The sequence below is a fragment of the Leopardus geoffroyi genome, chromosome D2, assembly GCF_018350155.1.
Source record: "Leopardus geoffroyi isolate Oge1 chromosome D2, O.geoffroyi_Oge1_pat1.0, whole genome shotgun sequence".
NCBI classification, from domain to species: Eukaryota; Metazoa; Chordata; class Mammalia; order Carnivora; family Felidae; genus Leopardus; species Leopardus geoffroyi.
In genome coordinates this window covers 83,088,501-83,113,469 of record NC_059334.1, presented here as the reverse complement: position 1 = coordinate 83,113,469, position 24,969 = coordinate 83,088,501, and the positions used below count along the sequence as shown (strand labels likewise).

The 24,969-nt window shown below is 48.2% G+C and overlaps 2 protein-coding genes and 1 long non-coding RNA gene across 10 annotated transcripts in view; 1 reads left to right on the top strand and 2 right to left on the bottom strand.

Moving 5' to 3' along the window:
* Positions 1-24,969, bottom strand: part of DOCK1 (dedicator of cytokinesis 1) — a 531,830-nt gene that overhangs the window by 228,446 nt on the left and 278,415 nt on the right. The window lies entirely within an intron of this gene.
* LOC123577210 lies at positions 22,076-24,108 on the bottom strand. Of its 2 annotated transcripts, none has more exons than XR_006701762.1 (2): positions 23,470-24,108; positions 22,076-22,867 (listed from the first exon to the last, which is right to left on the bottom strand). It is a non-coding gene; the product is annotated as an uncharacterized LOC123577210 (long non-coding RNA). The 2 variants fall into 2 exon arrangements; XR_006701761.1 differs by lacking the exon at positions 23,470-24,108 and adding an exon at positions 22,999-23,457.
* INSYN2A (inhibitory synaptic factor 2A) overlaps positions 24,254-24,969 on the top strand; it is a 59,382-nt gene continuing 58,666 nt past the window's right edge. For 2 of the 3 annotated variants that reach the window (XM_045439232.1, XM_045439233.1), the window contains exon 1: positions 24,255-24,832. The gene's annotated coding sequence lies outside the window, so the exon portion shown is untranslated. Of the gene's footprint in view, positions 24,833-24,969 lie in introns of all 3 variants that reach the window. The other variant, XM_045439234.1, reaches the window with a different exon arrangement.

Sequence of the window (24,969 nt, the reverse complement as noted above, 5' to 3'; positions counted from 1 at the left end):
ATGAGTACACGCCATTCTTCCTTTGAAGCATAGCTCAAATCCCCACCTGACTTCACCGCTGCTAGGAGAGGTCTTCCGTTTGACAACCACAGGCTTCTAGCCTCTGTCTGACTGCAGTTATGAATACATTGTTCTGAAGGCCAAAAACCTTGTAGCAGCAGGCAAGAATTAATTTATGAAATTAACGAACCAGAATCCTATTACCAGTAAAACCTTGCTGTAGCGTAAGGCTCGATCTGGGTGTCCGCCGTGGGATTTGGTACCTCAACAGTTGACAGGGCGGAATACGGATTATTACCACAAGGAGAAAGGACGAAATTCCAACACGCTTGTAAAAACGCAGGCTCCTGACGGTTTACAGAGATCCGTGCACAGCTTAAAGCCAAAGCGGCCCGCTGCGTATGAACATGATAAACAAGAATATTTGATACTTAAATAGGCATTGAAGCTTTTTCTCATTTACAGATACCATTTCATTTTTAGCTTTTAGGCTTGCAGTTTCAATTTGTTTTCCCGTTTTGCTCATCCGATCTCTCACGCTGACATCTTTAAGGGCTCCTTTCAAATGCATTTGACACAGCAATACTGCTTGTGAGAGCAGATCCTAAGGAAACAAACCTAAGCAGAGAAACGGTCGAGGCAGAAAGATGTTCGAAGCAGCATTACTTATCCCTGGAGATAATCTAAATATTTTACAGTTACAAAATAGTTAAGAAAAATCAGGAACGCTGTTTTGGCCGATAAAATTTGCAAAGTTTTATTAGGAAGGCAAAGCAGGAACATGGAGAAAAGAGCCAGTCGCAGGATATTCAATAGGTACACCAGTGAGGAACCCAGGTAAGGACTTCTAGCAAGTGATGGGAAAGGAAGCAGCACACCATGGAAGTCTGCACGCAAGGCCAAGATTTATGCAGCAGGAAAGTAACAAGAAACGAGAGAAACTGAAAGAGAAAATGTATTAAGGGAGGGACCAGGATGGAGACAGGCAGATTGAGAAATGCCACAAAAAGAGAGCGAGAGAAAGTGCTCAGAGAGATAAAAGGAATAAGGATTTTGGCGCCTGGGTGGCTCAGAGAGGTAAGCATCCGACTCTTGATGCCAGCTCAGGTCATGATCTCACGGGTTCGTGGGTTCGAGCCCCACACCGGGCTCTGTGCTGACCGTGTGGAGCCTGCTTGGGATGCTCTCTCTCTGCCCCTCCCCTGCTCCTTCTCTCTCTGAAAATAAACTTTCTATAAAAAAAAGAAAAAACAGGAAAGAATTTAAGGTATGTAGTGTGTTTAAAACACATACACACATTTTGGTAGCATAATTCCAATAATTTCATATATAATGTAAAGCAGGGATGTTACTTAATCTCTCTGAGCAGCAACTTATTCACGTATAGATTCAGGGTGGTTATTTTTACCTTCAAAGGTTGTTTTCACAATGTTTGATACCTAATGGATCATCAAACGTGTCCTCCTGGTCTATCCATCAGCAACAAGGAAAAGATAACTACATGCCCACAAGAGAGCCACAGGATGAAAGCTGTCCTAAGAGCATCCGACCCTAACAGGAGGCTGTTAGGGACCGCAGGGCAGGGAGAGATGCCCAGAGTGCTGGTTAGAAGGTAGCAGCTGGACATTCCCTAGGAGCTGCCCAGTGGCGACAGAGCAAGAAAGAAGAGACCAGTGTGACCTGGGAAGGGGGAAGCATAGTGGCAGCATTTGAGGGCTAGGAGAGTTCTCCGCTCCAGCACGACTGGAGAGGGGACACGCGAGGACATGGGACTCGCGAACGCGGCAATCCACAAAAGGTGAGGGAGTGAAAACAAGGATGAAGCACAACCGGCTTTGAACAAGAGACAACACACCTGTCTCCAATTCAGGAGAGGACTCTAGACAGGACCGCCAACAACAGGCATGTCCTTCTCAAATGACCGCGAAGGAAGAGGAGCCCGAGGCCACTCCTATCTGACGGCTTGTATTAAACACGTGGAGGGAGGAAGCGTGACCTCCAAGCGAGGGCTCAAGTAGACGGTCATGCCATGGACAAGGCGGCCAGCTTGGACACAAGGGGACACTAGGACAGGGAGAGAAAACAAGGGAAGTCCTCTCTGCGGACATGTGTCTCCTACAGTGCCACCTGGCAGAGCAGAGCTCACAGACCACTAGGCACGTGGCAACCTGGTGGCCTCAACCACAAGGCTCGTGCCCTGGTCCCAAGGTACGGTCCCAAGGCTACGCTCTTTTTTTTTTTTTTTTTTTTTTAGTATTTATTTTTGAAAGAGAGAGAGAGAGACAGAGTGCAAGTGGGGGAGGGACAGGGAGAGAGAGAGGGAGACACAAGCTCCAGGCTCCAAGCTGTCAGCACAGAGCCTGACGCGGGGCTCGAACTCACAAACTGCGAGATCATGACCCGAGCCGAAGTCGGACACTCAACCGACTGAGCCACCCAGGCGCCCCAGCCAAGGCGACGCTCTTCACCAAACAGAAAGGTTGCCAGTGCCAAGAGGGTCCCTACACCTCCGGGGACGCACGCCCACTCCAAAAGGAGAGGGCAAATCTGCACCTGTCACGCATACACTTTCTACTCAGGGCTGAATCTTCTGCTCAGTTAGAAGGCTGGCTTTTTTTCTAATGTTTCACAACCTCTGCCACATTGAAAAGTAAGGAGAAAAGATAAAGGCTTCTACAGTGGGAGAAGGAGGGTACACAGGGGTCTGCCCACGTCTCTCGAACGGCAACGCTCTGCGTCACGGGAGGGTGGGGCACGATTCATGCACCCGAGACATGTTGAATTCGGAAAGCATGAGCGTGAATTTTAGCCTCTTCATTTTCCAACAGGTGGAATAGTGAGGTCTCCCGGCCCGGAAGCTGCCACACAGGGTCATAAGGAACACTTCCCAGGGTGGTGCCTCCTGGGACCACCTCTTTCCTGACTCAGAAAGAATGACAGGTGTCAACCATGTCAAGTGGTCTTCCCTTTAAAAGCTGGTGGCGCCTCTGAGGACACACACTGACCTTGATTTTGTCTCTGCCCAGTGAGACTCTGTACCGTGCACTTTCAGGCTGCTTCCAAGGACTTGTTTCTTTCCTTCCGGACCACATATTCACGTCCACATGGAGTCTGATAGAAAAGCTCACAGAAGATACTTCCAAACTTCAGTACTTAAGGGTCAATATAATGAATGACACCTCAACACACAGTCTCCACTGAGTGACTCCCAAGTGACTCCAAAGGGGAGTTTTTGTTCTTTGCCTGGATTCAGCCCCTGGATCTGGCAGATGACCACAATTTCCCGAAAATAATTTCATTCATGAATTCTAGGGAATTCACCCTTCCCTGACTCCCAGGTGTCAAGGATTCTGTGATGCCAACCCCTGGGAATGAACCCTCCTTTGAAAGCTGGTAATCATTTATTGGGGAGCAGCACCTCCATGAGCTTACATCTTGGGTAGAAAGGTGCAGTCAGATAATTCAATGCAGCAACACAAATGAATATGCAGAGCCACTCTGGAACAGAGGGCATGGTTCCTTTAGGCTGAAGGTACTGGGTAAGTAAAAGAGAAATCTGGCTGTCACTACCCATGCCACTTAGATGTTTTTGCTACTAGGGGCGCCTGGGTGGCTCAGTTGGCTAAGCGTCCGACTTCAGCTCAGGTCATGATCTCACGGTTCGTGAGTTCGAGCCCCGTGTCGGGCTCTGTGCTGACCGCTCAGAACCTGGAACCTGCTTCGAATTCTGTGTCTCCTTCTCTCTCTCTGCCCTTCCCCCACTCGCACCTCTCTCTCTCTCTCTCTCTCTCTCTCAAAAATAAACATTAAAAAATAAATAAATGAAAATTTGATATTTTTGCTATTGTTTTCCGTTTTTTTTTTTTTTTTTTTTTTTTTTTGCATCTACTAAAAAAAAAAAAAAAAGAAAGAAAAAAAGTTGGGTCTTGACTGTTTCGACCATGTCCATAAAAGTTATCTCATGTGTGGGTAGGGTTTTTCTGCCTTTTCTTTAGCTCTGCTTCATTTATCTTGAAATCAACCTTGCAGAAGCATATTTTAAGCCTCTGAATGAGCTCTAGTTACAAAAAGTGCCCATCAGTCAAAGAGCATTACCAGAGCCATCCTGTCTATTTCAGGGTCTAGAAAAACAAGGCAGCGCTATTTGTTCACAATCCATCACTGCTCATCCCTGCTAGCAGGAACTCAAGATAAACAGGGTACAGACTTTAGCTGAGGCTCCTGTTCTACATCGTCTTGGTCACAAGCCCTCGGCTTCCAGGGCTGCTGGGAGCTAGAGACAGCGGGACAGTGCTCAGGGTCAGGCCACCAATATGTCCCCATCACACAGAAAGGTACATGCCTACATTAACAAATATAATAACCATAAACATAATTCTGGATTGGAGAAAGAGAATGAGGAGTGCCTGAGGGGAGATCAGAGAGGCAGAGAGTACGTTCCATTATGACGGGCACGGATTAGATCTGGGGGACCCAGGAAGCACTGGGGACTCCTTGCCTGCCTATGCATTCCCCTTACTGAGATTATGACCCACATTCCAGCCCAGGGTATGTGGCCTAGAGAAACTCGAGCATAAGAACACCAGGGCATGGTTAGATGGATGATTTTAACAGCACTGTTCCAATGACAAACAAGGACACCACCTACACGTCCACGCAGGAAGAAGGGATAACGTGGCCATGATGTTGTTCTACACCTGGAATTATATTTTGTAAAAAAAAAAAAAAGGGAATGACCCACATTACAAAACCATACGTCACAGGAAAATACGTGTTATATCACTCCACTTATACGAAAGGCGAAAGCAGGCAAAATGTAAGAAAATACTGTTAAGGGATACATAAAAATGTGATGCAGCAATCAAGTTAGAGCAAGGAGATAAGTTGCTCAAAAAACCTGACTGAAGACCACAGCAGAAAAAGAAAGAGGGGCGCCTGGGTGGCTCAGCCGGTTGAACGCCCGACTTCGGCTCAGGTCATGATCTCACGGTTGTGAGTTCAAGCCCTGCGTCAGGCTCTATGCTGAGATCTCAGAGCCTGGAGCCTGCTTCAGATTCTGTGTCTCGCTCTCTCTCTACTCCTCCCCTGCTCATGTCTCTCTCTCTCTCTCTCTCTCTCAAAAATAAATAAATATTAAGAAGAAAAAAAGCTTAAAAAGAAAGAAAAACGAAGAGGCATGTAGTTGAGGGCCAAGGGAACATCTAAGGATCTTGAGCTGTGGGCGGCATACAGCCCGTTTTTATTATGTTCTTAAACTGCACGTATTTGTATGGAGTTGTTGAATCACTACACAGCATACCTGAGACTAATAGAACACTGTATGTTACCTACCTGGAATGAAAATTAAAACATAATAAATAAATAAACTGTACATACTTGTATCTATTCTCTCCTATGCTTGATAGATTTTGATTTTAAAGAAAGAAAAAAAAATGAAAGGAAGACAGTGATGCTGACAATCAGGGGACTGAGGCAGAAAGCTCTGTAGTAGGAAAGCCCAGGGCTCTCCCTGCAAAATATACAAACAAGGAAGCATCGTTTCCCAAAGTGTGTTCCCTGGAACACGGTCCCGGCATGCTTCACAAAAATGCATACATAAAGAGCTCCGGTAAGGAAAGTCCGGAAAACATTGTAATGCTCAGCTCTGTCTCAGCTTTTACAAATTTACAGCGTACATTAACATATTAAAGTTGCTGCAAACACTGCTGTCGGGAAACATTTTCATTTGGTTTGACTCGATCTTATGCAATCTTTTTTTTTTTTTTTTTCAACGTTTATTTATTTTTGGGACAGAGAGAGGCAGAGCATGAACGGGGGAGGGGCAGAGAGAGAGGGAGACACAGAATCGGAAACAGGCTCCAGGCTCCGAGCCATCAGCCCAGAGCCCGACGCGGGGCTTGAACTCACGAACCGCGAGATCGTGACCTGGCTGAAGTCGGACGCTTAACCGACTGCGCCACCCAGGCGCCCCTCGATCTTATGCAATCTTATGTGACCAATCCATGAAGCAGAACTGATCACTATCGCTCCCAAAATCCCATTTCGGATTCCAAATCATATAAAGTCTACCCTAGCCCAGAAGCAGACAGGAGTACTTTATGAGGAATACATCAGATCATTCAGGGGAACATTCTAGATGTATTGTCCTTTCGAAGCATTTAGAGAATATCACAGCTTCTCTGAATAAAAAGAAAAATACGTCGTGTTCTGTATCTAGGATCCTACCTGCTGTTTGCAATGCTACCCAAAAATGCTTAACTTGTAAGCAGTGTGTTAAAATCATTTTTTTTCCACCAGGAAGAACAAACATGAATGTATTTGCAGCAAAGATAATTAGTACTAATAAATTTGTTCTGAAAAATTAGGGGAGAAACTATAGCCTTGAGTTCGTTACAGGTAAGAAATGTTTGAAGACTACTCTAGTAGAATAAAACAGAACTTACACCTCTATCTATGGACTGCAGGAATATCCCTGTTATATTGTCAAATGAAAAAAAAAAAAAAAAAAGCAACTTGACAAGACTTAACAGAGTCTTACCATTAGATCCAGCAATTGTGGTCTTTAGTATTTACCCAAACTGGGTGAAAATTTAAATGCAAATAAAAACCTATACATAGATGTTTACGGGAGTTTTACTCATACCTGCCAAAACTTAGAAACAACAAAGATGTCCTTCAGGATGATAATGTATAACTATGGTCCATCCAGACAACAGAATATTACTCGGCGCTAAATACAAATGGGCTATCAAAGCATGAAAAGAGAAGTAGGAACCTTAAATGTGTACTAAGTGAAAGAAGCCAATCTCAAAAGGCCACATATTGTAGGATTCTACCTACGTGAAATTTTGGAAAAGGCGAACCTCTAGAGACAGTAAAAACATCAGAGGTTACCAAGGATTGGAATCTTGGGGACAGATAAGCAGACAAGGACACACAGTATTTTGCAGGCAATGAGGCTACTCAGCATGATATTATAGTGGTAGATATGTGGTATTATATATTTGTCCAAACCCACAGAATACACAGCACCAAGAGTGAACCTGAACAAACTATGGACTTAGGGTGATTATAAGGTGTCAGTGTGGGTTCATCACTTGTAACAAATGTATCCTCTAGCGCAGGATGTTGATAGTGGGGGAGGCTGTGCATGCGTGAAGACAGGGTATACTGAGGAAACGTCTGTGCTTGCCCCCCCGTTTCGCTGTGACCCTAAAACTGCTCTAAGAAAATAATCCGAAAACTGCAGGATAATGTCAATATGTTACTTCTACTTTGTAAAAACAAAACTAAACAAAGAAAATACCACTCTCCCTTCCACTCCCAATAATAATCCGAACTTACGTATGTAAATAAAATATTGCCTAAATTCTCATGAACGTGAAGACAGGTGTGTAAAGGCAAAACACCAGGCTGTCTGCACAGTTAACTACCTGAGCAGACACGGGAAGGGGAAGGGGGACGGGGCAGAGAAGTGAGATTTGATTTCATGCATCCTTTCATTAAATGATTATCACATATCACACAAAGCACATACTATAGCTAAAAGTAAAACAAATAATTTTTTTTAAGTGAAAACACTTCTCCAAAGTTAAATTTAAGGGGCAGAACATCATCATGGAACTGAGTTGCAGGAACGCGGCCTGGAAGCAAACGTGATCTTCTCCATCATTTGCGGGGGGAGCACGGCAGGTAGGGAATGAAGAAGCTTTCACAACAAGGTCAACCAGCTGACTGGGTCTTGCAGAGTCTTTAACCGAGAAGGTCATTGTGACTGCCATTTATGGTCAGGCACAGTATAGACTCGGTAAGTTCATCCTTGGTTGATGGGAAAAAAAAAAAAAAGTCTGCACAAACAGTCACAACGTTCATAAAGGCCACGAGAGGTTCCGAGTGACTGGCAGGGCAAAGCTTAACTCCGATCTGAAAGCACACAGGGGCAGAGGGAATATGAAGAGAGGGTCCAGGAAGCAAGGGGTCCGGTCCCGGGCAGTCGGCACATGCCTGAATCGGTTCGTAATAGTAAAGCTTTTTACCTTTCAGTGGAAACCCATTTTCAAATTCCTTCTGGATTCTGTCACAGGCTTACACATCCCCTCTAGCACACCTAAGTAGGAAACAACTAGTAAAAATAAAGTCTCCCTTTCTTGAAATGCAGCCCGGCTCGGCTCGCACATAGTGGCCTGGCGCACGTCTGCTTCTACCGACATTTTTTACGTGAGCACAACGGCCACACTGAACCTTGAAACGATGTTGTGCTGATCCGCACGGACGCGCAACTGGGGACTGGCGGGCAGAGAGCTGATAAGCCAGTGGAAGGGGTTCCATGGTGCGTTTTCCTTCAGGACATCACCCTCCAAGCCATCGAATATAACGCCCATAATCAAAATCATGCAGCCACTGGCGACGGGTAGTTCTTAAAAACTGAACGAGATAAAATTGATTTTCAAAAATCGCCAGGATAAAAACCAGTGTGGGATAATTTTGGAACAAAGGCATACTTTCCAAAGCGTTGACTTCTTCAAGGAGGAGAACGCATTGTATTCTCGAAAGTGAATGTAATTTTGTTTGCAGGTTTAAATCTTTTTCAGGGGCACTATTTTCAAACCTGGGAACCACAACTGTTCGCACCGACAGGAAGTGATCTGCAACGTTCACGTCTGCGTGGAAAAGGCAAAGGACTTGAGTCAGGACAGGGTCAATGTTCCCGGCCACAGGGTGTAATCTCAGGGCACGTCCCCATCCCCGGGGAGGATTCCGGGTCCCCAGGGGTGGCTGGCGACGACAGGGTCCCTGCCACTCGCTGGCTACACCACCTTTTTGTCACCAATGACATGCATTGCTTTTGAATGTGTTTTTTATAGAAATTATGGTGTTTGAACTTTTCTTACTTGACCAATTATGTAATTTCTACTAGGAAATCATTTCTACTAGGAAAAAAAAATCAATGTATTAAAAATTCAGTAATAAAAGCTGTTAAATGCCAGAGACAAATAGGACAGTAATAAAAGTGTCCTCTAAGGGGGACCAGATGGTGGTCAGAGATAGGTCTCGAGATCCCAGATTCACAGATGGAGGCGGGGATAGTCACTCCACACGCCTCTGTGAAGATAGAAAACCACACACACAGATCCAGGTTTTGCCAAGGTCAGTGAGTCTCAGGAGCACCCTGGCTGGAGCGTTTCTCCCCTTAAAGCATCTGATACCATGTGGGGCGCCTGGGTGGCTCAGGGTTAAGTGTCTGACTTCGGCTCAGGTCACGACCTCACGGCTCATGGGTTCGAGCCCCGTGTCTGCCTCTGTGCTGACGGCTCAGAGCCTGGAGCCCGCTTCGGATTCTGTGTCTCCCTCTCTCACTCTGCCCCTCCCCTGCTCACATTCTGCCTCTCTGTCCTTCAAAAAGAAACTTTAATAAAAAACATTCTTTTTTAAGTATCTGATACCATCTGCCTGTGACCCTCGACTATCAACCCACTGAGTAAATTAAGAGAAACGTCCTCCCCAACAGAGGAGACGCACAAACCCCCTCTCCCCAGTGCCCCCTCCTGCGGTGGGTGTACAGGGTTAGGAGGGGCCCAGCCTGATACTCGGGGAGGGGGGGGAGCTGGCTGTAATGCACGAAGTCATTAAGCCCTTGTCACATTCAGAAATGAGCCTCAAGAATAGTCTGAGCTTTTCGTCACTCTTTCAAAACATTTTAGGAGTGCCTAGGACAAGGCAGCAGAGGGAGAGAATTTGCATGAGGCTTTCAACTTCCTGTACTGAGGAATCCTCAGGGAAGAAAACAGAGAGAGAGACCAGCAGAGGTCATCCTGCCCTAACCTCAACCAGCCCTGGCTCCTGCAGGGAGGGGCAGAGCAAAGAGCTTGCAAGGCACCGCAGGGTCTAAGGCCTGTGAGGTGCACGGTGACAGAGGGCAGGATTAAGGGCCAAGGAAGCAGAGGAGGAAGGAAAACGCAGCAGCCCGACTTGGCTCGTGGTAGGTTTGCGCGTCTGGCTTCCTGAGCTCAACCGGAGAGATACGTCCTGGTAATCACAGAAAGGCCCCTCCTGACTGTATTAGCAGCCAATTGCACAGGTCCCTCCCTCCTTCAGAAGAAATTCTCAGGCACGGGTCCCTTTACAGCGGCTCTAATGCCTCCTGTCACCTCCTCGATGCCACACGGCTTCTGTGGGAGTCGTTTGCAGAGGCGAGCAGGGGCCGTTCTTCCCGGGATGAGCGCTGGGGCCACGTTATGGGCGCTGACGGTGCCCGCGGCACGTGTCGATGGCAGCAGAATGGAGTCTTTACGGTAGTTTCTCTAGGTAATGGGACAATAACCACCAAATTTAAGACTTCATAAAAAATTTCATTCTTACTGTGAGGGAACCAAGAAGCGGAGATAGAAATCTTCTCTCTCTCTTTCTCGCTCTCTTTTTTTCCCCCCCCGATTGAAAACATGAGGATAATAAGACTGGCCCAGCACGGTAATGCGTCGGAGGGACTCCACCACCAGCCGCACGGCAGCCCAGCGTGGATTCGCTAAGTCAAGTCTCCCTGTCCTTGGAGAACAGCAGAGCAGGCGTTGAAACCCTGAGGCCCTACTCGGGTAAACTTCGAAGTGGGTCCCGGCTGAAGTCAAGTGCTCAGAGGTTCTGCCTCGCTGGGAGCACAAGTGAATGGAAGGAGGGGCGCCTGGGGCCTCACCAGTTAAGGGTCTGACTTTGGTCAGGCCATGATCTCCCCGTTCGTGGGTTTGAGCCCCACGTCGGGGCCCTGTGCTGACAGCCTGGAGCCTGGAGCCCGCTTCGGATTCTGTGTCTCCCTCTCTCCCTGCCCCTCACTGACGTGTGCTCTGTCTCTGTCTCTCAAAAATGAATAAACATTAAAAAGTTTTTTTAAGAATAGGGAAGAGAAGGAGGCGGCCACAGCCACTCACGAGTGTCACGGCGATGCCTGGGTCTCTGAGAAGTCCTTTCAAGAAATTCTACGTGTAAGACTTAATCGCCCTAGTTGCGGGGCATATTTATTTTTACAACTTATTTGATGGAGCGCTCACTGGTGTGAATCACTTTCTTGCATTTATACGACTTTTGCATTTCCCAAACCTATCATTTCAAAATGAAGGCAGCTCTGACCAAGGGAAAAAGGAAGAGTGGGTGTGCTGAGCCCCGTGAAGCCCACCTTCCACCGGTGTGCCCCCTCATACCGTCAGTCCTGGCAGGGGGATGACGCCCAGCCTCACGTTTGCATCCAAGAGACAAAGGTGACACGGGGTCCGCCCAATCCCACGTTGCGCTCTCCCCAAAGCTTCAACTTGCCGTTGCTGCTTTCTCCAGCCCTCAGAAAATCTTAAGTGAGATCTTCCCATGCGAAATGACCTCTGATTTTGTTTTCTTATATGAAAATCCAATCAAGCCCTCAAACATACAAACAAACAGGTGTGCGCGCACGCACGCGCGTGCACGCCTGTTTATTCTTAAACTCCAAAGGCAAGCTCACCCTTCTCCTAACTTCTCTGAGACAAACATCCTGACTCATCGGTTCTCAAAGCTCCCACATGCTGTCGGCTGAAGCAAAGTATAAACCCAAAGAACTGCCTCTGGATATTCAAGGGAATTTCAGTGCTTCCAAGAGTTAGGCAGTGAGAAGATAAATTCTAAAATGCCTCTTTCAGTTAAACACACTTGAGAGAAATGAAGGTAGGCTAGGCGTCTGGTTGCTGGGTAAACACACGGCCATTGCCAAAGAGAGATTATATTAACGACCACTTGGCAAATCAGGGCACAATGCACAGGGAACTAATTTTAATTAATAAATGGGCTCCACAGTCCTAATGACAGGCAACACAAAAATGTTGCTATAGAAAACTAAATTAAAAGTGTATCTGATGTCTCTAGAGAATTTGCAAAGTACTCACGGATGATACAGTATGGACAAAAAATTCAAGTGGGTGAAAAGGCACTATGTCACGTTTTGGGCATGCTTAAAAAAGTACAGGTCATGGAATCTTTGCTCCCTAATGACATTTAATCTGAAGAATTAAGTAGAACATTAATAACGATATTTGACCGATTATTGATCCTCACTTTTGTAAAAAATTCATATTAAGCTAATAATTATTTTTCATGTGGGTACAAGGAACAATTACAGAAACTTAACTATTCATCTCCATTGCTTGGAAGCTGTCGAAACAAACAACAATACATCAGTCACCATAAAAGCTCCAGTATTAAAAGCCTACAGCAAAGATATTCCATTTGGTTTCACGAAGCACTTAGATAAATCAGCCAGAGATGAAAATCCAATATTAACTGTTCAGTATTGTCTTGTCTTGACTTATATAGTGTTTTCTCGGGGGGAACCACAGAATGGCAACCACCCCCAACATACACGGCTTTCCCTTTGAAGAGACTACTGCATTTTTAGTTCCAATAACTACAGTATTCTCATAACTGGCAAAGCAAAATTCTTCTGGCACACAATGACAAAGATGTTACCATTCCCAGTCTGGGTTTTTTCTATTTTTCCAAGGATGTGAATCTTGAGGCAGGCAGTTATCGTTACTCAAAAACAGACACACAACTCCATCACCATACCCCCCACCACAAGTAATCCTTGATAGAATATACTGACCTAATTCTGCCCAAATTTCAATTGAGGCAGGTTTCCTAGAATCTGGCATATATGTGAAGCAAAAGGAAAACAAAATAAAAAACAAAAACCGTTTCCTATGATGAATCAAGTGCTTTATTAATTCATCCTTAAAATTGGGTTCTACATATGGAATCAAAATTCTTCAGAAGGACTTATGCTATAAACCTGGGACCAGCAAACTACAGCATGGGGCAAATCTGACCCACCCCTTGGTTTTACGAATAAAGTTTTATTGGAACTCAGCCACATTCACTGTTTACCTACTTTCTATGGCTGTTTCCTGCTTCAACGGCAGAGAGGAGTTTTCACAACAGAGATTGCATGACCTACAAAGTTGAAAATATTTATTATATAACTCTCTGAGAAGAAGTTTACAACCACTGCTATAAACTATTCCTCCCATCAATAATTAGGTGGTAGAGTCACTTGCCTATAAAGGCAATGCCAAAATGTGACACTCATCCACGTTCTCAACATGTACAAGAATGAATGCTATTCTGTTTTCCTGGGAAAAGGATATGGTAATTCCAGGTCTCACAAAAGACCTGGAATGAAATGGCATTGGTTCATCCAGGTACAAGTTAAAGAACAAACAAGTGCAAAATCTATCTATATTTTGCCTCATCGGAAGTTGCACTGTTACATGATACTTTCGGAGTCCATTCTTAATCCTTCACAACTTCTCAGTAGTGGCTTCTATGGAAGATTCCCAGCTTACGTGGTCACATTTGTTGACCTCCCCCTGCTTCTTTCCCCATCTGACAAATGGTGTTGATAATGGCACTTAGATCTACAGAGATTTTAGGACCATTAAGGTGGTAATTCATGTAAGAGGCTCTAGAACCATGACCGGCATAGAAGAACCAACCGGTATAAACTGACTTAGTGCAACGAAATAGAGAATGAGGACGGTAGTGTCTTTCTATTTCTCCACGAAGGTCCGGAGTGTAAAAATAGTTACGGAGGAAAGATCGTACCCCACACCTGCCTGCACTTCCTAGAGAATAGGACTTGAGGTGCCGAGACTAGTCTTTTATCCAGAGGAAATTAGCATACACTTCAAAGAAAATATTTAATGAGCCAGTAAGTCTGCAGTCAGAACTTGAACAATGCAAGCATGTGGGGTAGTGACGTCCATGCAGGGGAAAGTCTGCGTGTGACTTATGGCCCCTGAAAAACTGAACTATGAATGGCCTACTGGTGACCGGAAGTCTTACCAATAGCATGAACGGTCAATTAACACATATTTCACAGGTTATATGTATTAGCTACTGTATTCTTACAATAAAGCAAGCTACAGAAAAGAAAATGTTACTAAGATAGTCAGAAGGAAGAGAACATAGATTTATAGCATTTTATTTATCAAAAAAAAAAAAAAATACACACATAAGTTCAAACCCGCATTGTCCAAGGGTCTATTATATTTATATCGGGGAGAGCACAGTGTTGGTTATTGTAAAACAGAAATAAACAGAGTCACACTGGACGAGATCTATAGACCTACTAAGAAGAGAACATGAGTATATTCCAATTTTTGAGAAGAGGTTTTGGCTAGGAATGTTCCACGATTCCTTCGCACGACCCGTACAACCAGTCCTTCAGTTTACCTATCAGGTGAGATTCCATGGCTTAGGGCATCGTAACATCGCTCAGCAGATGAAAATAAGAGAAAAACGTGCACAGCACCGAGTACGGTGCCTGGCTCTTTGGGAGATACGTTGCCTTCTTTATTTTTTGAGCTCTGGCTTCTACTGAGAAAATGCCACCCAGGTGTTAGAAGCAGACTTTAGCAAACAGAGAGAGAGCCCGCGCCCTGCGCTGGCAGCCTTAATCACGCCCAGACCATCTTACTTGTGGAACATGTGCAGAAATCCGCACAATTTCGGAAACTGCCAGTGTATACGTGCATTCCTACATGCACGATATACAAGAACACACGGTAGATCGCGCTGAACAAAAGAGATGCAAGCCTATAAAGTCATGTATTTAGTAATTTTTGACCAGCGATCCCTGTAAGTGCGTGAGAGGCAGCGATTATTTGAAGGAAGCCTTATTCCAAATAAGCATTTGTTAAAGGGAAACCTTACCGCTGACCTGTTGCTAAGCCATACTTTTCATACAAGGAGTTTGTTTAAAGTGAGTTATACCCCTGAATGGATAACTTTAAAAATATTGATTCCATTCTGTATGCAAATGTGGAGATTATGCATGCTTGTCAAGAAATAAAGAATAGGCAAGTCTACAGGAGATCTTTGCATTTTACATGGTCTATAGATATTATTTCTGCTTTAGCACGGCTTATTTAAATTTCATGGCGAACATCAGCCGCGTTTCAACACTTGTCACATGCCTCACACCTTACGCTGATTTCACTTCAGCAATGTTTTAAAATGTCCTTTAAGTACGAACAAAGTATGCATTTCCATCAGAAGAGCAAGAATTCAAAACCGCACTCTGCACATGCCTGAGGTACAAAAGGAAGCCAACTCTTGGGAAAGCTATAGGCTCAACGGTGTGGCATCTGCCCCAGGCCACTTATGCACCCAGGAGGGGGTACCCTATTCTCTTACGAGAGGCTGTCCAAAATTTCAAATGCCATTCTGCTCATGCGCCCACAACAGCAGAGCCTGAACATGGAATCGCCCGGGCTGAACCCCAGAGCCTGAACCAGACAGCCAGAACCCTCGTTCCTGGTCCTTGCTGGGGTCGGAGCAGAGAAAGTTCCAGAAGTGAAAATGTTCATTAACACCCAGGGACCAAAAAGGAAAGAGCCAATAACTTATGAAACTGCAGGTGAAGCTGTTGGCTCTTTACTATTTTCATGGTGTGAATGAATCACAAGTCTTATTTGAAGGGACTCAGAAGTATCATCAGCAATTTCATGTGACAATATTTACTTTGCTGGGAAGGGGGAGAAAAGGTACCATTAAAATGAATTTCTTCATTTTCATATTTGCACTCAGTGAACAAAACAAATCATCAACAAAGTTCATTTTCGACTAGAACTTGAGGGCACAAGGGTCCCATTCCAAGACATCCTCATAAAGGGGTAATTCCACATTTGCTCAGGCTGATCAAATGGGGCAAAGTGATCCGCGTTAAATGGGCAGAGAGATCTCATTAAACGGGCCGAGAGAGGACAACTCACATGTAATGACGACATGTGGAACCGCGGCCAAAACCAGCCATTCAGGGCCTCAACTGTCACAGTGTCTTGTACCCTCATTTATGGCTTAACCCCAGCTGAGCATTTTATTAGTTACCAAATTCTCTTTGGGGTTCACCCATAAAATGAATTAAGATTTCCTTTAAATTTTACACGGAGTAATGGATTTTTCTGCTAATGTTCTTCCACCTTTTTGGTGACGACCTCCAAATTCACATCTCCAGTTTATTTAAAAAAAAAAAAACAGGGGTGCCTGGGTGGCGCAGTCAGTTAAGCGTCCGACTTCAGCCAGGTCACGATCTCGCGGTCCGTGAGTTCGAGCCCCGCGTCGGGCTCTGGGCTGATGGCTCAGAGCCTGGAGCCTGTTTCCGATTCTGTGTCTCCCTCTCTCTCTGCCCCTCCCCTGTTCATGCTCTGTCTCTCTCTGTCCCAAAAATAAAAATAAACGTTGAAAAAAAAAAAAAAAAACCACTGATTTTCAAGTTACTTCTTTTTTTTTTTAATTTTTTTTTTAACATTTATTTATTTTTGAGACAGAGAGAGAGTATGAACAGGGGAGGGTCAGAGAAAGAGGGAGACACAGAATCGGAAACAGGCTCCAGGCTCTGCGCTGTCAGCACAGAGCCCGACGTGGGGCTCGAACCCACGGACCGCGAGATCATGACCTGAGCCGAAGTCGGACGCCTCACCGACTGAGCCACCCAGGCGCCCCATCAAGTTTCCTCTTTTAACAGAAGAGTCCACCAGTGAACACAGTGGGGGAAAAGCTCTACATGAATTTCCTCCCTCACTGAAATGAAATGTTCTGGGATATCGAGACACTTCCCTCTTCCAGCTTCAGGAGGCCTGTGGACGGCTCGGAGTTCTCCTTCCAGGGATGGGAGGGGACCTGCCACTGAGCGGTGACCACTGGGCGCAGAGACCAGAGAAGACTGTGACATGTGCACCGCATGTGCACATCTAACCACGTGAACAGTGATCAGTGAGCACTGGCTTTGGATTTAAGAAAGACTACTGAGCAGGGGCGTCTGGGGGGCTCAGTTGGTTCAACATCTGACTCTTGATTTCGGCTCAGGTCATGATTGCACGGTATGTGAGATCGAGCCCTACGTCGGGCTCTGCACGGACAGTGAGGAGCCTGCTTGGGATTGTCTCTCTCCGCCCCTCCTCTGCTTGCTCTCTCTTTCTCTCTCTCTCAAAAGAAATAAATAAACTTAAAAAATCCTCTCTATCTCAAAACTAAATAAACTTTAAAACAAGTTCCCTTCAAAAAAAAAAAAAAAAAAGACGACTGAGCAACATTTAAATGTCTTGCTTTTCTTGAAATCCCAGAGAAAATGAAAATTGTGTAAGAAATGTGTCAAAATATGTTTCTGATGACTGCTTTAACATCAGTTGAAGGGACACTAGCATTAATGAAAGGCAAGCCAGAAGCGAAGTGAGGTCGAAGGCAGTGCGTACATTCAGAGCTCAACAAAGCTCCAGAATGTGCCAAAACACAAATTAGGCAAAGAGGAAACGGGAGACCTGCAACTCTACAGTGCAGTGGAATTGAAGTGATGACCTATTTAATTCTCCAAGGATTCAATGAAATGAAAAAAAAGAATTGTCTATAAAAAAAGATGGAACTGAAATTCTGTGTATGACCTTAGAGGTCATCAAACGTAACTCGAGATTCTTTTAAAATTCTATATTCTTCCCGTTTGGAACTTGGCATTTAAAACCAAAATGCCCAGGGGCGCCTGGGTGGCTCAGTCGGTTGAGCATCCGACTTCGGCTCAGGTCATGATCTCACGGTCTGTGGGTTCGAGCCCCACGTCGGGCTCTGTGCTGACAGCTCAGAGCCTGGAGCCTGCTTCGGATTCTGTGTGTGTGTGTGTCTCTCTCTCTCTGCCCCTCCCCACTTGTGCTCTGTCTCTCTTTCTTTCTCTCTCTCTCTCAAAAACAAATAAACGTTAAAAGAAATCAAAAACAAAATGCCTGCTTTCCAACGTACAGCAGTAGTTTGCGACCACGTCGTCCACGAGCCACAATACTGAGCAACACGTCTCAAGTCCGGTGACAAAAGCACCAGTGGGTTGTTTAGGATAAATAAAAAACCCAAGGAATACTGTGTCACAACCACTGGCACCAAAAGGATCTGAAATGTTTTTTGTGTGGTATATGTGGAATATATATATTGTGACGGACAATGCCAACAGCTGTTATTCGATGAAGAAAAAAACGAGTGAGGATATTGAAATTGTATCAGACAAGCAGCAGGCGCTATCCAAATGTGACACGATTTTGGTACATCGCTGTTCCAAGGACTGTTTTGACTTCAAAGTGTAATGGATACAGAGGCGCCCAGGTGGCTGAGTCAGTTAAGGGTCTGACTCTTGACTTCGGCTCGGGTCGTGATCTCACAGTTCGTGGGTTCAAGCCCCGCGTCGGGCTCCGTGGTGGCGGTGCGGAGCCTGCTTGAGATTCTCTGTCTTTCTACCCCTCCCCCACTCGCGTGCGCACTCCCCCCCCCCCCAATAAATAAATACACTTAAAAATAAAAGTAGAAGTGACACAGTGATGAGGTACGGCTAGTAAAGGCAAAAGAACACCTGCTCAAAGACATTCTTTGGTCAGCCCAGACGCACTATCTGCTTTATGAGACGCCTGCGTTAGCAGTTAACGTTTCTAGTCAGGATCTGTCCCGTGAGAGAGCCCTGCTAACGCCACGAGCGCCCGAAGGGAGGTGTTCCTCTCTGGACACAGGTACAAGGTGCTGCTTAGGGCCGGGCAAGTACCAGGAGAGGATACCACCAGTTAACGACATTCTTAATTAGGGCCATAATGTCTGAGTCGCACACAGTAACTTAGAGTAACACTGACTTATATAACGTGTGTTCTTGGGCAACGCTCAAGTTCGTATCAAAATAATAAACCTGAGCGGGCAGTGTTGCACTGAGGCGTCCGGCAGAACTGGACCCGAATCCAGGCTTCGTCCCTTCCTGCCTGTGTGACCTTGGAGAAACTACTCAACGTTTCTGTTCTTTCCCGGTGCCCACAATGTAACAGTTTCACGGTGGTACCGTGAGCAGAGGAGGAGACAGAACCTGGGCAGCGTACCTGTGCCTTGTGTTCTCCAACCACGGTGGCCCCTCACCACCGTCAAACAGGCCTTGGGAAGGACAAGAGTGCAACAAGGAGGGTTCCGCTTTCCTCTCCTTCCCCCTGCCCCCGTCACGCCGTCAGTGCGAGCAAAGCTCAGGTGCGGACGGAGGGCAGAGAAACACCTGTACGAGTCAGCACCCAGCCCCCCGCACGCGCCGTGCAGCACCCGACGCCTCCCCGCGGCGCCCACCGAAACTGGCAGAGGCCCTGCGTGCACCGGGGCAGACGGCCTGTGGAAGGGCCGTCAACAGTCTTGACACCGACAAAGTAGATTAGCAGAGCAGACACTGGAATCTGAAAGCAATTTTTATCCCTTCTTGACCTAATTCTGCTCCAAGGTATCATTCTAGGGCCTGGCACATTACCTGCTACATGAGGGGCTGCCGTCGGCCAGCTCAAAGAGCTGCTGGTGTCACCAGAAGGGATTCAGAAAAGCCCCTTAGCCATCTACTCATATGGAGGAGGAGGCTGGCTCCCCAGTAGGTCAGACCAGGACAATCAAAACCCCCACAGACCCCAGCACCCCCACTGACCACAGGCAGCAAATTGCAGGCCATGTGCTTGTTTTCTGGGCCCATCCACCCACAGGCAACAAGGGTCAGGAACTGACTGAGGGGTGGCAAAAGCCTTTGGATTCGATCAGAGCCCTAAAAATGAGGGAGTTTAGGGTGGAAAGAAGGGAGCGCGCCAGAAGCGCGTGCCTCCTCTTTACTATCTCTAAATACCACTGCCTCTGTTGTACCATGTGTTAAAGGAAACCTACAGCCACCTTTGTCCCATTGAAAAATAGAACCATTCCATTTCCTACAGATAAATGAGATTCACAATGACGCATAATAGAAAACCAGGGATTTCAACTAATCTGTGTGATGTTCAGTTGTGCCAAACCAAATTGTATTCCAGGCCAACAAACCATCTCTAGTCGCTCATCACGGAAGGAAAAGAAATTCCGGGTGGGGAGGGTCCCTGGGGCACGGACCCACTCTTCAGAGACACAGCTCTGCTTCCCACCAGGAGGAAACACAGCTTTGTTGCCAGGACAGTGGGAGAGCCACAGGCCTGGGGCTTTACACAGAGGGAGACTCCGTTGCTCAGAAAGCCAGTCCAGAAAGCAGAGAGTAAATGCTTGAGCAGCAAATGACAAAGGAAATGATTCAGAAGGGCTATCTCGCAAGTCTTCTAGGCAAAAGAGGAGGTCTGGCTGGAGACCCTTTGAGCATGAAGTCTTGTTCTTGAAAGAGAAGAGCAAAGCATCCTGACGTTACCGATCTCTCCCCTCCAGGTTCAGGCCGACCCGAGTTACCTCTCCTTTGTTGGGGTTGAGCGCAGTTGGTCTGTTACTGTAGCTTCTGAACTGAAGGATGGAACCTGCCATCACAGACACGGACTCACCCGACAGAGTCACTTAGAACATTAAAGGACGAGGTACGAAAATCAATTCCAAAGCGAACTCCATCATGGCTGCATCCAAGAGCCAGACAGATGCTCGGTACGAGACTCCCAAAAAAGTAAGTTCCCATACAAAGCTATGCAAGAAGTCTCATCTGGAACAGCACTACGTTTGCAGACACCTCTTTTCTCTTACCTTTTGGAGAGAACGTGGCTTCAGCAATTTTGCGGATTAGCAATAAATCAAGTGAACTTCACTGACTGATAATCCAATTCATTTAAAGGGGTAGATTAGGGGAGTATGTGTATCGACACTGCAAAGGCAATGCTTATACCCAGACAGAAAGGAAGCCTACTAAAAAAAAAAAAAGGAGAGAGAGAGAGAGAGAGAGAGAGAGCATCTCAATTAATTTTCCCATCTGTATCAAGTATGCAACGACCTATCTCAATATATGAATAACACAGCACCACAGAAGGTAGTGTGGTCCAGGGCAAAGGGAACCACCGTCCTACTGTTTTATTTTTTTTTGTATTCTAAGACTTCATTTAAATGGAATCCTATGACATATACTGTCGCGTCTGGCTTCTTCTGCATCATGTTTGTGACTGTCGTTGGCACTGCTGCACACATCAGCCGTTACTCTTTTTCCTTGCTGTGTAGTAGTCTACTGCATGAGTAAACCCAGGAATTGTTACCTATCCTACTTTTGACACGTGTTTGAGTAATCTCCAGTTTGGAACTGGATGGACGAAACTGTGCCAAACATCCGAGTACATCTCTGATTTGTATATTCTTGCCTTTTTTTTTTAATGTTTATTCATTTGTGAGAGAGAGAGAGAGAGAGAGAGAGACAGAGCGCGCGCACGACCCGGGGAGGGCACAGAGAGAAAGGGAGACACGGGATCTGAAGCAGGTTCCAGGCTCTGAGCTGTCAGCACAGAGCCCAACGCAGGGCTTGAACTCACGAGCCGTGAGATCATGACCTGAGCCGGAGTCAGACGCCCAAGAGACAGAGCCAGCCACGCACCCCTGTGTAGAAAGACCCCTTGTCTTTTCTAACGTGGAAATTGAGACCTCGTAACTTACTCAACGGCAGGGCTGGAATCCAGCAATCCTCTGCACAACACCTGCACACTGACAAGAAGAAGCCGAAAGAAGACAGACTCGACTATTTTCTTAGTCATCTCTCTCGTACCATCTTGTCTCTTTATTTTCCGGGTCCTTCTGCTTCAGGAAATCCCACTTTAAAAGGAGCTATTTTTCCCTTTGCAAGTCCATCTTTCTCAGCAAAAAATCGGAAGGGAAATGCAAGAAACCAATTTTTCCCTAATTGATTCCTAAAATGAATCTACTCTCTAGCAACTTCAATTCTTTTCCCACGAGAAGTGAACATAACAACTCATCCTAGGCCCTAAAAAACACAGATGTCTCATCCGTAAAAAAGAGCACAGAGTCGGGGGCTGGAGGTTGCAAGATGCTGAATCCCCACCCCCCTCCCCAGCCCAGGTCTCCTGAGCCAGCCTCCAGCACAGTGTTCGCTTTAAAGATTAGAACATGATGACCCGTTAACCTCACCCGTGTAGAACCTCCATAGGCAGAGGTATGGTGAAACGAGCTTTCGTCAGTATTTACATTTGTGATGTGTGGAGATTTGCAATTAAGAAACACAGCAGACCGACGGTTTCCTACTTCAAAAAAGAGGGAGAATACCGGTGATCTGAATAACTGAAAAACAACTATGAATTTCCTAGACAATTGAGCACCAAAAGGTAGTCTTGATGACACTAAGAAGTTCATTAAACTCTCTTCTTCATATAAGTGGGTTTTCTAACCTGCCAATTACAGTTTTCCATTTTCTTCCTAGAATTACACACCATGTGGATCTCAAATAACACCGTCCCTGGAGCCTTCTTCCTGCCAGCTCACACTGCCCCCCGTGGTTCCGTTCCATCCTCCCGTGCATGCATTCATGTTTATCTGTTTTCACTCATGGCCCCTCAAACTTTAGCTGTCCATTACCACCAGCACAATTTCAGTATTTCCTGGTAGTTTTATTTACAGTGACATGTTTAAGAGATGGAAGGCAGATTTCGATTTTATGGATTAGCAATAAAGCAAGATTTACAGAAAGCTACCCGGACCACTGGGAGAAATACTGGGCCTGCAATAACGACAGCACATCCCCAGGGGAATTACACTGGCGCGATCCGTGGCAATGATCCCTCCCACCTGGCATCTTAGGTCCCCCAAGTCCGACACGGCCCAACATCGGGTCCCTTCCAGGCAGAGCAGGGGGTTACGGGTCCCCGGGCGGTTCACGTATCTGCTCGCACATGTCTCCAGCCGGCTCTCAGCAGCACCGTGGGCCGGCCAGAGAAGTAAACAGGCTGAAAATGAAACTCGGGATGGGGAGTAAGAAAAGACGATCAAAGGAGTGAGTGGGCAGAGTTTGGAGTCACACGTTCAGGACTCCCTTCCTGGGTACCTCCGGATGCCAAAGGACTGGAGACCTGTGTCCCAAAGGAGGCTGAGAGGTAAGAAGGGAAACGAGGAGGTTTTAGGTCATCTTTCTTCTGGAACGTTGGGACACAATGCCCCAAGCACCACACAGAGACAAATAAAGCATCTCATGTAGAGCAATCTATAAAGAACAGATACCGTGTTAAGCATGATGCTAGGCTCACTCCAGCTCAAGGAACAAGGAAGTAGCAAACGCTGGGTCCCAGGCTTAGGGCTGGGGCTGAGGCCGGGACTCCAGGATGCACAGGCAGAGGCGTGCACACCTGCACCTACATCTGGAGAGGCCGCGAAGGTACTTTCCCTCCAGTCCTCCCATCTCCCCCCCTGAAGCATGTGGCTGCCCTTGGATCCACCATTTGTCTGCCCTTTCTTGGGAAATACACTCGTGAACGTGGCCACTCTCAAGTACGTTCGAGAAGAATGAACTTCAAGCCCCAAGACTGTGAAAATTGGGGGAGCCAGGAGACCTGCGGCCAGCTGGCTTCTTAGTCCCAGGCCTAGGCACCAACCGGGGTCTGCCAGGAAAAGCTCGGAAGAACCCCCCCCCCCCCCCCACCACCACCACCACACTGGTGGATCTGGCGGGTTTGTTGAAGGGGTGGGGCATACCTCCTCGTGCATCCCTGCCGGCTTCCTCCCCAAGTGAGCTCAACTCTGCCCTGGAACAAAAGCAACACATACCCTGTGGCATCTGCAGGCCGGCGGTGTGTGTGTCAGGGAGGGAGGGGGGTTTCGAGCAGGAGCGGCACTGCCGCCAGCTCTGGAGTGTTCCTAATGTCAGCGGGCAACAGACCCAGAGGGCACTCCCCCTTCTGGCCTCAACACTCACAGCTGGCCTGCCTGTCGGCCTCCGCTTACAGAGGCTGACCCCGGGGTGGACTCCTCCGGGAAGCACGCCCCTGACCCTGGCCTCCACTAGGCAGCCATCCGCAGGTGAGGGGGCAGACGCCTAAGCCCCCTCCCCGCCCCCCTTCCCGAGCTCCGGGATTTCAAAGCCCCGCGGGGCTGGGCCCACTGGCAGAGCCGGCAGCCATCGCGCGGGGACCCCAGCCACCCCTCCCGGGAGAGAAAACGCCGGGTCCCCCCGCCCTCCGGCTGCTCCCGGAGGCGGCTGGGGGGTAGACTCAACAAGTTCCCGGGCCGCGCAGCGCCGCCTGCAGCCCAGAAACCCCGAGGACGCGCCGCGGTGGAGCCCCGCGCACAGGCGGCAGCCGCCGGCGGCTCCTTCCACCTCCTCCTCCGGCTCGGGCTCGGGCTCGGGCTCGGGCGTCGGCGGGCGGGGGCTCCCCCACTCCCTCCCGCCCCGCTCCCTCCGGATCGCCCACCCCGCGCACGCGGCCCCCGCCGGGCCCCGCGCCGCCCCCGCCCCCGCCCCCGCCCCGCGGGGCCCGGGGCTCCGCCCGCCTCGGTGCCAGCCGGGCGCACAGGCGGCGGGCGCGCGGCTCCGGCGCCCTCTCCTCCGGCCGCCGGGCTCCGCGGAGTAGCGGGGACCCGGGGGCGGCTGCAAGGACTTCCCTCCCGCTCCCTCCCCCTCTCCGCCCCCGCCTGCCAGCCCCGGCTCCGAGATCTCGCCGAAGACAATTGCAGTAAATGAGGACATCGGAGGAGCAGGGCGCCGGGTGGCTGTGGCTGGCTCCGCCGCGCCGCCAGCGAGCGAACGCGCGGGCGTCCCCGGAGCCGGCCGAGCCGCTGCCTCCCCGCGCGCGTCGCTGAGCCGGGCCGGACGCGAGCTGCGGCGCGGGGGCCGGCCGGGCCGGGCGGGCCGGGCCGGCGGCGGTGGAGGGGGCGGGCGGCGGGCGCGCAGCCGGCCAAGTCCCCGGAGCCGAGCCTCCCTCCGCGCGAGCCCGGCGAGCCTCGCCGCGGATGCCCTGCCCGGAGTGCTCCGCGCCGCGCCAGGCTCGCCCGGGTCCGCGGCGAGACATGCCCGAGCCAGGCGCCGCACCGACCTCGACTTATCTGTAAGCAGCGGAAGGTAAGCGGAGCCCCGCGCGCCCTCCTCCCGCGCCCCGGCGCCCGCTGCACTTGGCCGCGGGCAGAGCACCGCTCGGACGGGCGCCGACCCCGGTCGGGCGCTCGCACTCGCCCCCAAACGGGCTTCGCCGGGGACTC